The 14,959-nt window shown below is 32.6% G+C and overlaps 1 protein-coding gene across 4 annotated transcripts in view; it reads right to left on the bottom strand.

Moving 5' to 3' along the window:
* LOC139527666 (mediator of RNA polymerase II transcription subunit 15-like) overlaps positions 1-14,959 on the bottom strand; it is a 114,385-nt gene that overhangs the window by 76,808 nt on the left and 22,618 nt on the right. The window lies entirely within an intron of this gene.

Here is a 14,959-nt window from a genome sequence, read left to right as displayed (position 1 = left end):
GAGTCAAACTTAATTTAGAGAACGGAAACCAATTTCGGGACGTACAGAAGGATGGACATACAGATGAACAAGATGGACAATGGTAAAACAATGCCCCCTAAGGACGCTATCTATTGGGGCATAAAAATAACACAAACACAGTAAAAAAAAGCTGACATTAATTCAAAATACTGTGAACCACATGATACGTTTATAGAAAGGTTAATCTGTGAAGTTATGGTTGCTTTTTAAAAGAGGAAAACAGGTTGCTCTTAATCTACACATTATGTTACTCTACAAACAATTTGGGTGTTGTAAAAGGATATTAAATAAGATTATGAAGTATGATTACCAATGAAACAACTCTCCACAGAAATCAAATGACTTAGAGGTAAGAAACTATAAGTCACTGTACAACTTTTAATAATGAACAAAACCCATACTGATGGTAAGTTGAATGCCCAAAAATAACAATTACTGAAAAACTGGCTCTTGACTTTGTCTCACGCACATACAAAATGGGGCAGGGGTAAACATGTTTGTGAATGCTAAACACACTACCTGATCTGGGGCAGGCGTAAACATGTTTGTGAATGCTCAACACACTACCTGATCTAGGACAGTGCCTAGGTCTGAATTTTTTATTTTATTTTTTCTCATTTTTACCTCTTTTTTTTGTAAATATAGGTTTCTGACACAAAACAAATGTGGTAAAAGATCTAAAAAATCTATTGCACAATACTGCGCAAAATTTTAAAAAATTTGAAAAATTTTGAAAAAAAAATATATATTACATGTAAAAACCCTTAAAAAAAATTGGAAGAAAGAACCCCCCCCTTTTTGGCGCAATTACCACCAAATTCAATCCGTCTTTCTTTAGTAGTATGGAACCTTTTAGTACAATTTAAGAGAGAAACATACACTTCAACACAAGTTATTGTCTGGAAACTAGAAAATTCTTGATTTTGGCCCCTTTTTTTGCCCCTTCTTGCATGTTTTGTGCAATTACCCCTAAAACTCAATCCCAGCCTTCCTTTGTGACATGGAACCATGTAGTACAATGTCAGAGAGATCCATAACATTACACACAAGTTATTGTTCGGAAACTACAAAAATGATTTTTTTGGCCCCTGAACTGTTGGTACCAAACCCCCAAATTCAATCCCAACCTTCCTTTTCTGGTATTGAACCTTCTTGTAAAATTTCATAGAGATTCATTCACTTATTCTTAACCTAGAGTTATTGTCTGGAAACCAAATGTGTCTTGGGACGACAACGACACAGACGATAACATCATATATAGCATAATTTTTGCTGTCGTATAAAAATGTGTAAAATAATCATTCATTACAAGGGCAATAACTTATATAAAAATAATGTGGACTGACAATTTTGGGTTTGTTGACATAATTGTTTTTGTCTTACTGATCATTATTACATTAAATAGTTTCTCTATATCTTCTATGATTTTTGCCCTAAACAACTAACAAAAAGGCTAAAAAAGAAAAGTACTGATCTTTGAGTACTTTTTTTAACAAACTGTGTACTATTATTTGTCTTTTTCATTTTTAGCCATGGCATATGCATTGTCAGTTTATTTTTGATTTATGAGTTTGACTGTTCTTGGTATCTTTTGCCTCTTTTTTCAAGACTCTGGGTATTTCTAGAATATTAGAACCTTTAAATTGTTGTTTTTATTTTATTTTGCAGTGTAGTTGAAAGTCATTGACGTAATTACAAAATTTTCTTTTATTCACAGTAGAGAAAATTTATTTGAAATCTCTAGTTTTATATGTTCTACTTATATAAATATCAATCATAATGCCTGTCATTAGAAATGCATGTGTATAATTTTACATGTTACATAGGAACATAGAACTATAAATCTACATATTTCAAAAACAATTTCCATATTAATCATACATTATATATGAAGCTCTAGTGATTTGAGCTAATTCATAATCATACTATAATCTGTGTTATTTAGTGTGAACAAGTATAAACATGCAAACAAAATTACTGCAGAATTATGTAAGCCCCTCTAGGGACAATCCTTCTTCTTTACTTTGATATTGTATAAGATCAAAAACATAAATCTATGCATTTATCAAGTGCACTTTACTTTCCAGTTTAATGTTATTGAACTGTACACATTTTTCATTTGTGTTTTACTTTCTATAATTACTAGTAAATGGGTAAAAAATTTAACAGCTGAAAAAATTTCATAATCTGGAAATTGAGCAGTATTTCTGAAACTTTTGTGTTAATTTGGTTTTGGTCTGTCGTACCATCTGAAATTTTTGGTTATTCTGTTGTCTTTATTTGTAGTAGATAAAAAAATATTAAATGGCTAAATTTTTTGGTAAATATAAGATTGATTAATAAGTACTTAGGGCGGAGCAGTAAAAAATAAAGATGGATTACCTGTTTACACATTATCATTATGAAACCTGCTTTGAATGAGAGTGACAGCTGAGTATATTTAAAGATACTATCTCATTTGAGATACATATTTCATGATTTCAAAAGAGGGGCGAAAGATACTAGAGGGACATTCAAACTCATAAATTCAAAATAAACCGACAATGCCATAGTTAAAAAAATAAACAAACAAACAAATCACAGTACACAAAACAGAACATAGAAGCAACACGAACCCCATCAAAAACTGTGGGTGATCTCAGGTGCTCCAGAAGGGTAAACAGATCCTGATCCACATGTGGCATCCATTGTGTTACTTATGTTAGTACAAACCTAGTAATAAGTCTAATTAAGAAGGTCAGATTTGTGAAAAGGGAACAGGATAATGTATTTAGGACATCAGGAACATATCCACTATCATCATGTTCATCTTTGAAATGGATATTCCAAAACGGTCAACCAACTTGTGATGACATCTGTAAAAATTATGTAGGGATGATTTAAACTTCACCATTTGGAACTGATGGTTTAAGTCTTAAAATACTTAGCTCCTTGTGAGCAGCAACCCTCTATCATGGAAATCATGATAGGAAATACAAGTCCTGGAATATTGTATCAATTGGGAGATATATCCACTGTATGCAGGTATTGCTGGAATGTTGCTGCATATAAATGGAAAGTTCGCAATTGGGAAGCTGAATTCCTCTCTTTTTTTCGTAAAGTTTTGATTTCAACTGACCCTCATTGTCAATTTCCATATGTAAATCAAGATATGAGGCAGACTAATAACTGTATCTGTTGTATCCTTTAGTTTGATTGGATAGATGCTTTCAACATAGTCACAAAAATTAGAATTATTTAGTAGGAGAACATCATCTATCAGCTCATGATGAAGGCTGTAACGGTGACCTATACTTGTTAATTTCTGTGTCATTTGGTCTCTTGTGGAGATTTGTCACATTGGCAATCATACCACATCTTCTTATTTTTATATACATATGACACATTCTGATTGCCTTGAGCTATTTTGTTCTCTTTATCTCATATTTTTTTTCTTTCAAATATTTAACAAAACATATGCTAATCCATTTTAAGCAACATTCACCATATTTGTTATTGGATGAAATTCCTGGAAAAAATTTACAAACAAGATGCCATAAGAAACACTCAGGTAATTATGTAACGAAGATTTTTTAAAGGGCTAAAATAATAAAGACAAAAACTTCGACCACAATGACACAAGAAGACTAAAGATGAGGGAAAACTTAAGTAAGAAAAACACAGCAAATTTTCAAATATTTGTGATGAATAACTAAACTGCTACTAGTTATAAATGTTATACATGACACATTTATAGGACAGCATCCATCACAATCTAAATAAATGATGATCACAATAATCAATTATTTACTTGGTCTAAGGTGGTTATATTCTAATGAAGCCATGAGATTTTCTCCATCATTTTCTGTGGTAATTAAGAAATAAATAATCTTATCATCAATCCTTCCCTAGTGGGAAACCATATTTGACAAAGCTGTGCTAGTAATAACTCATCAATTCTAGTAGCATTGCACAGAAACTTACTGAGACTATTAGAGGGAGAGACTTCTGCCATTATTAACAGAGAAGACATAAGGAATATTGTCCCATAGGTTTCAATCATCTACATTCAATGTGGAAACCTAGCCTCCGTTCCTAAAATTGTACTCAGTATATCATCAAGTACCAAGAAAATACATTTTGGATGACTTGAGAGTCTTGGTCCTTTTTTTTAACTATAAAAATTATTCTTGGCATCAACAACTTGTATTGATGGTTTCTTTGCATTTATTTCATGAAGTTTCCTTTCAAAAAAGTTCAAGAACTTGTTATGAAAAGTAACAGTTTAAAAGTGTAATGATTTTAAAAGTTACTGTAGATTCATTATTATCCTTTGGAGACTAATTTTCTTGTGTTTCATGGTTACAGGTGATCCACGAATTCAAATATTCTACAAATTACAAATTTTCTAATGGCTTTGGAAAAAACCACGAAATCGAAACTCCACGAAATAGCAAATCTTTTCTAAATTAGCAAAAAATTTGTACCCACAAAAATAATTGAATCCACAGTACTTAAAACAGTATCAACAAGTATTCTATTCTGTAAGTACTGCATGGCAATACATATTCCCTTCCAGTTAAAAATTCATTGTATTGGAACAAAATTCTAACTTGATCTATAACTTGTCATGGTGTAAAAAATTAACAAAAATCAAGTCAAATATCTTCAAGCATCATGACGAAAAAATTGTTGAAAACTGATTATTCAAGGAACTTTTCTAAGTTTAACCCTTTCAAGGCAAACCATGCCTAAAAGCATTGCCGATCATGGGCCGGATGATGCCTCAAGGCATCACTGTAGGCAGGCTGATCGATGCCTTCAGGCATTGTCAGTCACATGATAAAATTATTTTTTTGTCTTTAAACATTTTATCCCAAGTAAACTTACATTTGAGCAAATAAATATATGGGTTTTCAGGAGGCTTGCATTTCACAGTAAATTGGCACACAAAAATCATCACACTGGAAAAAAATTTGAACTTGATCTGTAACTTGCCATGTTAAAAATATATAACAATTTTCAAATCAATGTCTTCAAGCATGAAGAACTAGAGGCTCTCAAGAGCCTGTGTTGCTCACCTTGGTCTATGTGCATATTAAACAATGGACACAGATAAATTCTCGACAAAATTGTGTTTTGGTGATCATGATGTGTTTGTGGATCTTACTTTACTGGACATTCTTCTTGCTACAATAACTCTATCTATAATGAACTTGGCTCAGTAATTACAGTGAAAAATGTATTCTAAAAATTTACAAAAATTTACAAAAATTTATGAAAATTGTTAAACAAGAGGCTGTCACAACGACAGCAAACCGGATTTATTAACATTTATTTGTGTCCTGGCAATATCACAAGAACCATTACTGATGAATGGTGAAAGTGAAAATCGTCAATATCAAATTTGACCTCCATTTTGTCATCAGTATCAACATATTAAAATTAGAAAAGCTTAGATTGAAAGGTTCATGAGTAAATGCAAGAACGTGAATGGAAACGCCATTTTACGATCTTTCAAGAACCATAACTCCTGAACGGTAAAAGTCAAAATCGTCATTATTGAACTTAACCTCTATTTTGTCATCAGTAACAACATATTAAAATTTCAAAAGCTTTGGTTAAATGATTTATGAGAAAATGCACGGACATGACTGGAAACACCATTTTTTAATCTTTCAAGAACCATAACTCCTGAACGGTAAAAGTCAAAATCAGCATTATTGAACTTGACCTCCATTCAGTCATTAGTAACAACATATTAAAATTTGAGAAGCTTTGGTAGAACAGTTCATGCGTAAATACACGGACACGACTGGAAACTCCATTTTTCAATCTTTCAAGAACCATAACTCCTGTACGGTAAAAGTCAAAATCGCCATTATTAAACTTGACCTTTGTATAGTTGTCAGTTATAACATATTAAAATTTTAAAAGCTTTGGTTGAACGGTTCATGAGTTAATGCACGGACAACATTTGATTGCCGCCCGGCCGCCCGCCGTACATCCCCAAATCAATAACCGACATTTTTGTCACAAAAAACCGGTTAAAAATGACCATAAAGGGCAATAACTCCTTAAGGGGTAAACTCACAATTTTGATCATGTTGACTTATTTGTAGATCTTACTTTGCTGAACATTATTGCTGTTTACAGTTTATCTCTATCTATTATAATATTCAAGATATTATAACCAAAAACTGCAAAATTCCCTTAAAAATAAAAATTACTAATTCTGGGACAGCAACCCAACAACAGGTTGTCTGTTTTGTCTGAAAATTTCAGAGCAGTTAGATTTTGACCTGATAAACAAATAACCCCATGTCAGATTTGCTGTAAATGCTTCGGTTTCAGAGATATAGACCAAAATCTACATTTCGCCCCTATGTACTATTTTTAACCATGGTGGAATTTGGCCCAGTAGTTTCAGAGGAAAAAACAGCAAAATTTCCTTAAAATTACCAATTCAGGGGCAGCAACCCAACAAAAGGTTGTCCGATTCATCTCAAAATTTCAGGGCAGATAGATCTTGACCTGATAAACAATTTTACTACATGTCAGATTTGCTCTAAATGCTTCGGTTTTTGAGTGATAAGCCAAAAACTGCGTTTTACCCCTATGTTCTATTTTTAGCCATGGCGGCCATCTTGGTACACAATTTTGTCATGAATCCATCTGCGTCCTTTGTTTAATATTCACATAGTCCAAGGTGAGCGACACAGGCTCTTTAGAGCCTCTAGTTTATTTTATTTTTTTATTAACTATAAGATAAAGTTCATTTATAGAAAAATATAGAGAAATCCTATATAAATGATTTAGACCCGCGAACCCCCTTAAAAGCTGTAATTGGTACACCAAATTGTATTAAGATTATAGGTTATCTACAAAAAAAATACAGATTAATGCAAGGTTGTCTGTTAACATTATTTGACGTCGCAACAAGAGTTATAGGCTAGGGGTGACATGAACTGCATTTGCATGTTCCTTCCTGCGCTTACTGTAAATATCCTGCTTTCAACCAAACGAAATGATGCACATATTACAGAAAATGTAAGTCCATCAAAAATTAAGAAAACTTCAGTATCATACAATAAGCCATTGTTTTGTCTCTTGTACCACAAGATATATATGATGGTGAAATATTCCCTCAAAAACCGCAAAATTAATGACATTAAAATTTAATATCCTATTTTAATTAGAATATCATATTGGATTGGAATCTCACCTCATTTACACTTGTGTGTTATACTTTGCATTAACCCAACAAGGAAAAAAGAAAATATTAGATAGTTCACATTTCCAATTTAATGTCATTTTTCTGTTACACTAAATGGTAGCAATATCTGACGTTGTGTCACTTTATTCATATCTGACCGTCATTAGTTGTATCAAAGCATATGAATGAATAGTATTGATTCTTTTTCATGCAAATGAGTAAAGTAATAACTGAAGACAGTCATCCAACTATGAAATTTGTTTTAACGTGAATAATGTTATTTCGTCATTATATTTGTGTAAGTGTTATATTGTATAACATTCTTACATAGGTTTAGCCTATTGCAAAATCCAATTTATTTTATTTATTTTAATTTGAATAAAAAATTGTTTATACAAAAAATAATCTGAGTAATGGAAGCAAGAAAAAATACATCATTAGTGAATGGATACAAAAGGAACTATTTTATATCCTCACCTGAAAGTGTTGATGTCAAACCATTCAATGGTAGCCTTGAGATATTATTTGTCTCATAGATGGTTACTCTATATTCAATTAAGCTGTCTAATATATTGATATTGATTTATCATTGGCTTCCTTTACCAGACTTCACTTTTCAAGTCCACAGATATTTGTGGTGAAATCATATATTGTAATTATTAGAATTGGTTTTGTCAGTAAAATTATTTGGGGACCAATATAAACCTGGAAGATTGTTATTTAAATGATTGAAAGATTACATTGATTTAATATATCAAGAGACAGCAATCCATTGAAAGCTTGACTTTTATTAGGGCCCTGCCCTGTAGTGATCAGCCTGTCTGTCCGTCCGTCCGTCTGTACATCCATCCGTCAGGCCGTCCGTAACAAATTGTGGCCGCTCTATATCTAGAGAACTTTAATGATATCAAAGTTTATACTCAACATATATATCAACCATCACCAGAGTGTGTGTCATTAATATATATATGTATGTACAACTTTTCTAGGTCAAAGGTCATGGTAAAAAACTTAGGTTTTAGTTGACAACCCTATGTCCTATGGTAAAGATCCTGTCCGCTCTATATCTTGGGAACCGTTATGATTTCAAAGTTTATACTTGACATGTGTATTAACCAACCCCAGATGATGTGTCATAATTTATGTACAACTTCATAGGTCAAAGGTCAAGGTCAAAAACAAGGTTTCAGTTGACAACCCCATGTCCAATGGTAGTAGTGGTAAGTGTATTGGTATTATTGCTGATGAGACAACTATCCACAAGAGGCCAAATGCCAGGAACATTAAAATTACTGAAGAGCACTGTATGGCCATTAACAATGAGCAAAACAAATTCTCTATAGGAAGCTATGAAAAGAATGACAAAACGTATAAATTGAAAAATAGCCTACTGTCATATTAACCAATCTTCTTAATCTTGTAGTTTTATTACTCAATGGTATCTTTCCTCTCCAATTGTATTATTAAAGTTAGTTTGGAATTAATGTCTTCTTGTTTTTCTTACAAAGTCATATGGATAAAATATGCTCTACTTTTTCTCAAGTTACAATATCTATAGGTAAATGGAAAATATTCATTAAATGAAATGTGAAAAACATTAATATTGGACCTATCACCAATAAGGAGTTTAAAAGATTCTTTTTAAATCTATCAATAAACATCACGTTCATATAAAATAATTATATGAAGGAAAAACAACATTTCTTCCTTCATTCAAAAAAGAATTTAGTAATCAAAGTTCATATTTCCTTATTTGTTAACTCTTCATTTTTGTTGTTTGCACTTAACATTTTTAACTAAAGCTCTATAAAAGTACCAACAATATAGACTCTTAATATTTTTGGCTTCTTGTATGGACTAATCTTTTCCAAAACAGACACGTATAAATTATTTAAGGTTTAAAAAAATCACTTCATAGCTTACAAGTCACCAAAGCATTTTCTCATTTTCTACACACAAACTGAAACATTTGAACAAACTTCTTTTAAATACTGACCTGACTACCACATGGAAAATACAGACTAATTAAAAAAACAAATTGATTTCATCTGGAAGTTTCAGACTGGAACAAATACATTGTACATGTTGCAGGATCTGGACACCCTTCTTGAGAACCTAAGAACACCCCTGGGTTTTTGTAGCTCAGTCTAATTTTCTATGTTGTGGTTTGTGTACTGATTTTAAAGTTTTTTTTTGTCAGTTTGTTTTCTATTATGAGTTAATAAATATCCCTTTGGTATCTGTTGTCAGGAATATCATATATGGTCTTAGATGACAATAAACTCCCTTTGTTCATGGTCTACGAATAAAGTAGTTCCAAAGTATTTTATGTGGTGTTTCATCCAGATTATTATGCGACCCCAAAAAATTTCGGGATCGTATAAAGGTATGATGTTGTCGTCTGCGTCGTCGTCATCAGAAGACACATTGTTTTCCGGATAATAACTTTAGTTTAAGTGAATAGATCTTCATGAAATTTTTTCAGAAGGTTCAATACCACAAAAGGAATGTTGGGATTGATTTTTGGAATGATGGTCCCAACCGATTAGGAATTAGGGGCCCAAAAGGGGCCCTAAACAAGCATTTTTCTAGTTTCAGGATAATAACTTGTGTAGAAGTATTTCAATTGTCTGAAATCATACCGCAATGTTTAAAACCACAAGTAGAAGGTTTGGATTCATTTTAGGGGTTATGGGGCCAAAAAGGGGTCAAAACAAGCATTTTTCTAGTTTCAAGGCAATAACTTATGTGTAATTGTATGGATCTCTCTGAAATTGTACCACAATGTACCATATATTAAAGGGGAGGCTGGGATTAAGGTTTGGGTTAATTGCCCAAAATATGTAGGAATTAGGGGCCAAAAAGAAGCATGTTTCTAGTTTCCAAACAATCATGACAATAACTCTGATATTGTACTACAAAGTTCAATACTGCAATGGAAAGCATGGGATAGAGTTTAAGGGTTATTGCTTCAAGAGGGTTTCAAAAAGTTGGGGGAAGGGGGATTTTTTGTTTACCATTTTTTGAAGGGCTTCCTTTTTTTCAAAATTTTTCAAATTTAGAATTTTGAAAAGTTTCAAGAAAAAATCTTCAATTGCACAGTATTGTGCAATAGATTTGTGAGATATTTGACCACATTAATTTTGTGACAAAAACCTATATTATGTCAAAAATTTGATCACAATCCAAATTCAGACAGAATCAAGCTTGAATATTGTGACCAAATTTGCCCCAACTGTTCAGGGTTCAACCACTTGGGTCGTATAAAGCTGCGCCCTGCGGAGCACCTGGTTCTTTAAATGTTTTCTATTCAAGTGGTCCTATATATGAAATAAATGAAACATGTGAAAGTAGGGTGTAAATTAGCCTTTCCTTTGGATGTTCACAATGCTCACAAGAGAGAAAGCAGCCATACATTATGCTGGGCCATATATACTTTATTAGAAAATAGTGTTCAGAAACATGAGTTTAAGCAGGTGAATTTATTTCATGTTTGATGCCCTGTAAAAACAATTGTGGTCTTAAGCTTAACCTTCATTCCATCTTGTTTAAACTATCCGGAGGACCTAGCCATTGTCTGAAGAGATTCAGTATTTCTTACATGAAATATTATACAGTTATTTTGAGCATTGCACATAATCATAGCTCATTCTATTTCTTACAATTCTGTATACAAATTTCTATAAAGTACAACCACATACTAGTATATTAGTGTATCTTAGGATTATACTAAAACAACATGATTTCAAAGCAGCAGATAAATATAAAAAAAGAAGATGTGGTATGATAGCCAATAAGACAACTCTCCACAAGAGACGAAAATAACACAGCAATTAACAACTATAGGTGACCGTACAGCCTTCAACAATGAGCAAAACCCATACCGCATAGTCAGCTATAAAAGGCCCCTGAAATGACAATGTAAAACAATTCAAATGAGAAAAGTAACAACCTAATTTATGTACAAAAATTAAAGTACTTTTGCATGTTGAGATGGCTTTGCGTAGTTGCAATCATTCTTTAAAACAATATTCTTTGAAACTCAAAGTTAGGTACATGTATACTGTTAGGTGTCAGAACTAAGAGTTAAATGACCAAATTTGTATTTTACTGCAATGTTCAATAACAAGCTGGTATAATCTAGTTGTATTAAAACTGTTTGAATAGCAGATGTTTGTCTTTACATGGAGTAATAAAGAAAATGATTTGTTATTTAGTAGATACGTCCTACAGCTGTAGATAGATTGCATTGATTCTCATTAAAATCCTCATCTTCAGGCAATGTACTTTCTATGCAAAATAAATTATTGTTTTGGTTTGTTTTACTTTAAAATCTGAGGCATATTTGTTTTACTTTAAAATCTGGGGCATATTTGTATTGTAATGAGATTGTAAATGGTATTTTATCGAGACAAAATGGTACAAATTATTAATAGCCTTTTATATAAGAGAGATAGTATTTTCGTAAATTGTAAACATTAAGCATTTAAAGAATAATGAAAAGCTCAACACACACAGTGATATTGTTGACTTTTTTCAAAACTACCTCTACCCTTTTTTATTGGGAAAATATGCACAATTTTCATCAAATTGGGAAATTTAGAATAAACCATGAATTTGACTGAAACTTCTTTTTACAGACAGACCCCTTTCAAGAGTCAAGTCCTGCTTTGGAATGAGACTCCTTTTTGTCAGTAATGATACATAGTTAGATCATCATATCTGTACATACAGTTATTTTAGGCATGAAAAATGTATAAATGAGTGTTTTTCAGTTTGAATTCATGCACAATGACTACTGAGACTGCTCTGTTTGGGAAAAAAGTGGTCTTTTTGGGAATAATTTTAAGCCATTTTTTTTCAAAATTGGGATTCTTCTCCAGGGGAAAAAGCCTTTATTCTCCACTAATTTAAGGCAAACGATATCACTGACACAGTAATTCTTATACAAACCCTAGCAAAAATGTCTTGAGTTTGATAGCTGCTAAAATCAAGACTGTTAAAAACTTATTCAACAGAATAGCTAATGGTAATAATGGGAGGTCCATGGTTCCTTTCAAGCCTTGGTCTTTACAGATACAGGAGCTCTATGATTGAAGTGTGGAGCCTGGTGCACCTAAACATTATCAAATGAGCTCAGAGCTATTAATATCAAACCTGAAAGCCAACAATAAAATAACAATGAGTCCAGAGACTGTGCAGTTATCCCTCTCAGCAAAGTCAATCCCTGTTTATTTATAGATATCACTTGAAATGATCATGATGCATTAAAAAACTTTTTTGGCATTCTTGAATACTTGATTTGATAATTGGAATATAGTTTTATCATGAAAAGTTATAGTTCAAGTTAAAAAAAAAATTCTGGTCTAATGATTTCATGCAGAGTTATAATCCTTGGACTTAGAAAATTCATATAATCAGTTTTTCACACTTTTTTTAGCTTACCTGGCCGGAAGGGCCAAGTGAGCTTTTCTCATCACTTGGTGTTTGGCGTCCGTCGTCCGTCGTCGTTAACTTTTACAAAAATCTTCTCCTCTGAAACTGCTTGGCCAAATTTAACCAAACATGGCCAAAATCATTATGAGGGTATCTAGTTTAAAAATTGTGTCCGGTGACCCGCCAAACCATCTTAATTTACTGAACATTCTAGCTGCTTACAATTATCTCTATCTATAATTTACTTGGCCCAGTAGTTTCAGAGGAGAAGATTTTTGTAAAAGATTACTAAGATTTATGAAAAAATGGTTAAAACATGACTATAAAGGGCAATAACTCCTAAAGGGGTCAACTGACAATTTTGGTCATGTTGACCTATTTGTAGATCTTACTTTGCCAACATGTATTGTTTTTTACAGTTTATCTCTATCTATAACTAGAGGCTCTAAAGAGCCTGTGTCGCTCACCTTGGTCTATGTGAATATTAAAGGAAGCAGATGGATTCATGACAAAATTGTGTTTTGGTGATGGTGATGTGTTTGTACATCTTACTTTACTGAACATTCTTGCTGCTTAAAATTATCTCTATCTATAATGAACTTGGCCCATTAGTTTCAGTGGAAAATGTTAGTAAAAATTTATGAAAATTGTTAAAAATTGACTATAAAGAACAATAACTCCTAAGGGGGTCAATTGACCATTTCGGTCATGTAGACTTATTTGTAAATCTTACTTTGCTGAACATTATTGTTGTTTACAGTTTATCTCTATCAATAATAATGTTCAACATAATGACCAAAAACAGCAAAATTTCCTTAAAACTAACAATTCAGGGTCAGCAACCCAACAACGGATTGTCAGATTCATCTAAAAATTTCAGAGCAGATAAATGTTGACCTGATAAACAATTTTACCAATGTCAGATTTGCTCTAAATGCTTTGGGTTTTGAGTTATAAGCCAAAAACTGCATTTTACCCCATGTTCTATTTTTAGCCATGGCGGCCATCTTGGTTTGATGGCCGGGTCACCGGACACATTTTTCAAACTACTAACCCAAAAGATGATTGTGGCCAAGTTTGGATTAATTTGGCCCAGTAGTTTCAGAGGAGAAGATTTTTGTAAAATATTACTAAGATTTATGAAAAATGGTTAAAAATTGACTATAAAGGGCAATAACTCCTAAAGGGGTCAACTGACCATTTCAGTCATGTTGACTTATTTGTAAATCTTACTTTGCTAAACATTATTGCTGTTTACTGTTTATCTCTATCTATAATAATATTCAAGATAATAACCAAAAACAGCAAAATTTCCTTAAAATTGCTAATTCAGGGGCAGCAACCCAACAACGGGTTATCCGATTCATCTGAAAATTTCAGGGCAGATAGATCTTCACCTGTTTAACAATTCTACCCCTGTCAGATTTGCTCTAAATGCTTTGGTTTTTGAGTTATAAGCCAAAAACTGCATTTTACCCCTATGTTCTATTTTTAGCCATGGCGGCCATCTTGGATGGTTGGCCGGGTCACCGGACACATTTTTTAAACTAGATACTCCAATGATGATTGTGGCCAAGTTTGGTTTAATTTGGCCCAGTAGTTTCAGAGGAGAAGATTTTTGTAAAAGTTAACGACGACGACGGACGACGGACGACGGACGACGCCGGACGACGCCGGACGCCGGACGCCAAGTGATGAGAAAAGCTCACTTGGCCTTTTAGGCCAGGTGAGCTAATAATATTCAAGATAATAACCAAAAACAGCAAAATTTCCTTAAAATTAACAGTTCAGGGGCAGCTCCCAACAACGGGTTGTCCGATTCATCTGAAAATTTCAGGGCAGGTAGATTTAGACCTGATAAATAAGTTAACTTCATGTCAGATTTGCTCTAAATGCTTTGGTTTTTGAGTTATAAGCCAAAAACTGCATTTTACCCCTATGTTCTATTTTTAGCTGTGGCAGCCATCTTGGTTGGTTAGATGAGTCACCGGTTTATTCCCGATGATCCCACTTTTTAAAATTTTAGAGTTCTGATTGTCCCACATGAAAAGTTCTGATTGTCCCACATTATTTTATGTAGTAAAATGTTCTTAGAAAAACAAGGTAACTGTTGTTTGTTTTGCTAAATAAACAAGAATTAATAATTGCACATTTAATATTAATTTTATAAAAGTATAAAAAAAATGTTTTTTAAATCATTAGATTGATACACTTTTGATTAAAAAAATATAATATTTCTGATTTATGAAATAGATCTTTAAAGGTCTTGAATTAAACTTTTTTCTGAACCTGATTTTTGGGTTTTAT

This window comes from Mytilus edulis, chromosome 6 (assembly GCF_963676685.1).
Source record: "Mytilus edulis chromosome 6, xbMytEdul2.2, whole genome shotgun sequence".
NCBI lineage: Eukaryota > Metazoa > Mollusca > Bivalvia > Mytilida > Mytilidae > Mytilus > Mytilus edulis.
This window is presented reverse-complemented; position numbering and strand designations above follow the sequence as displayed.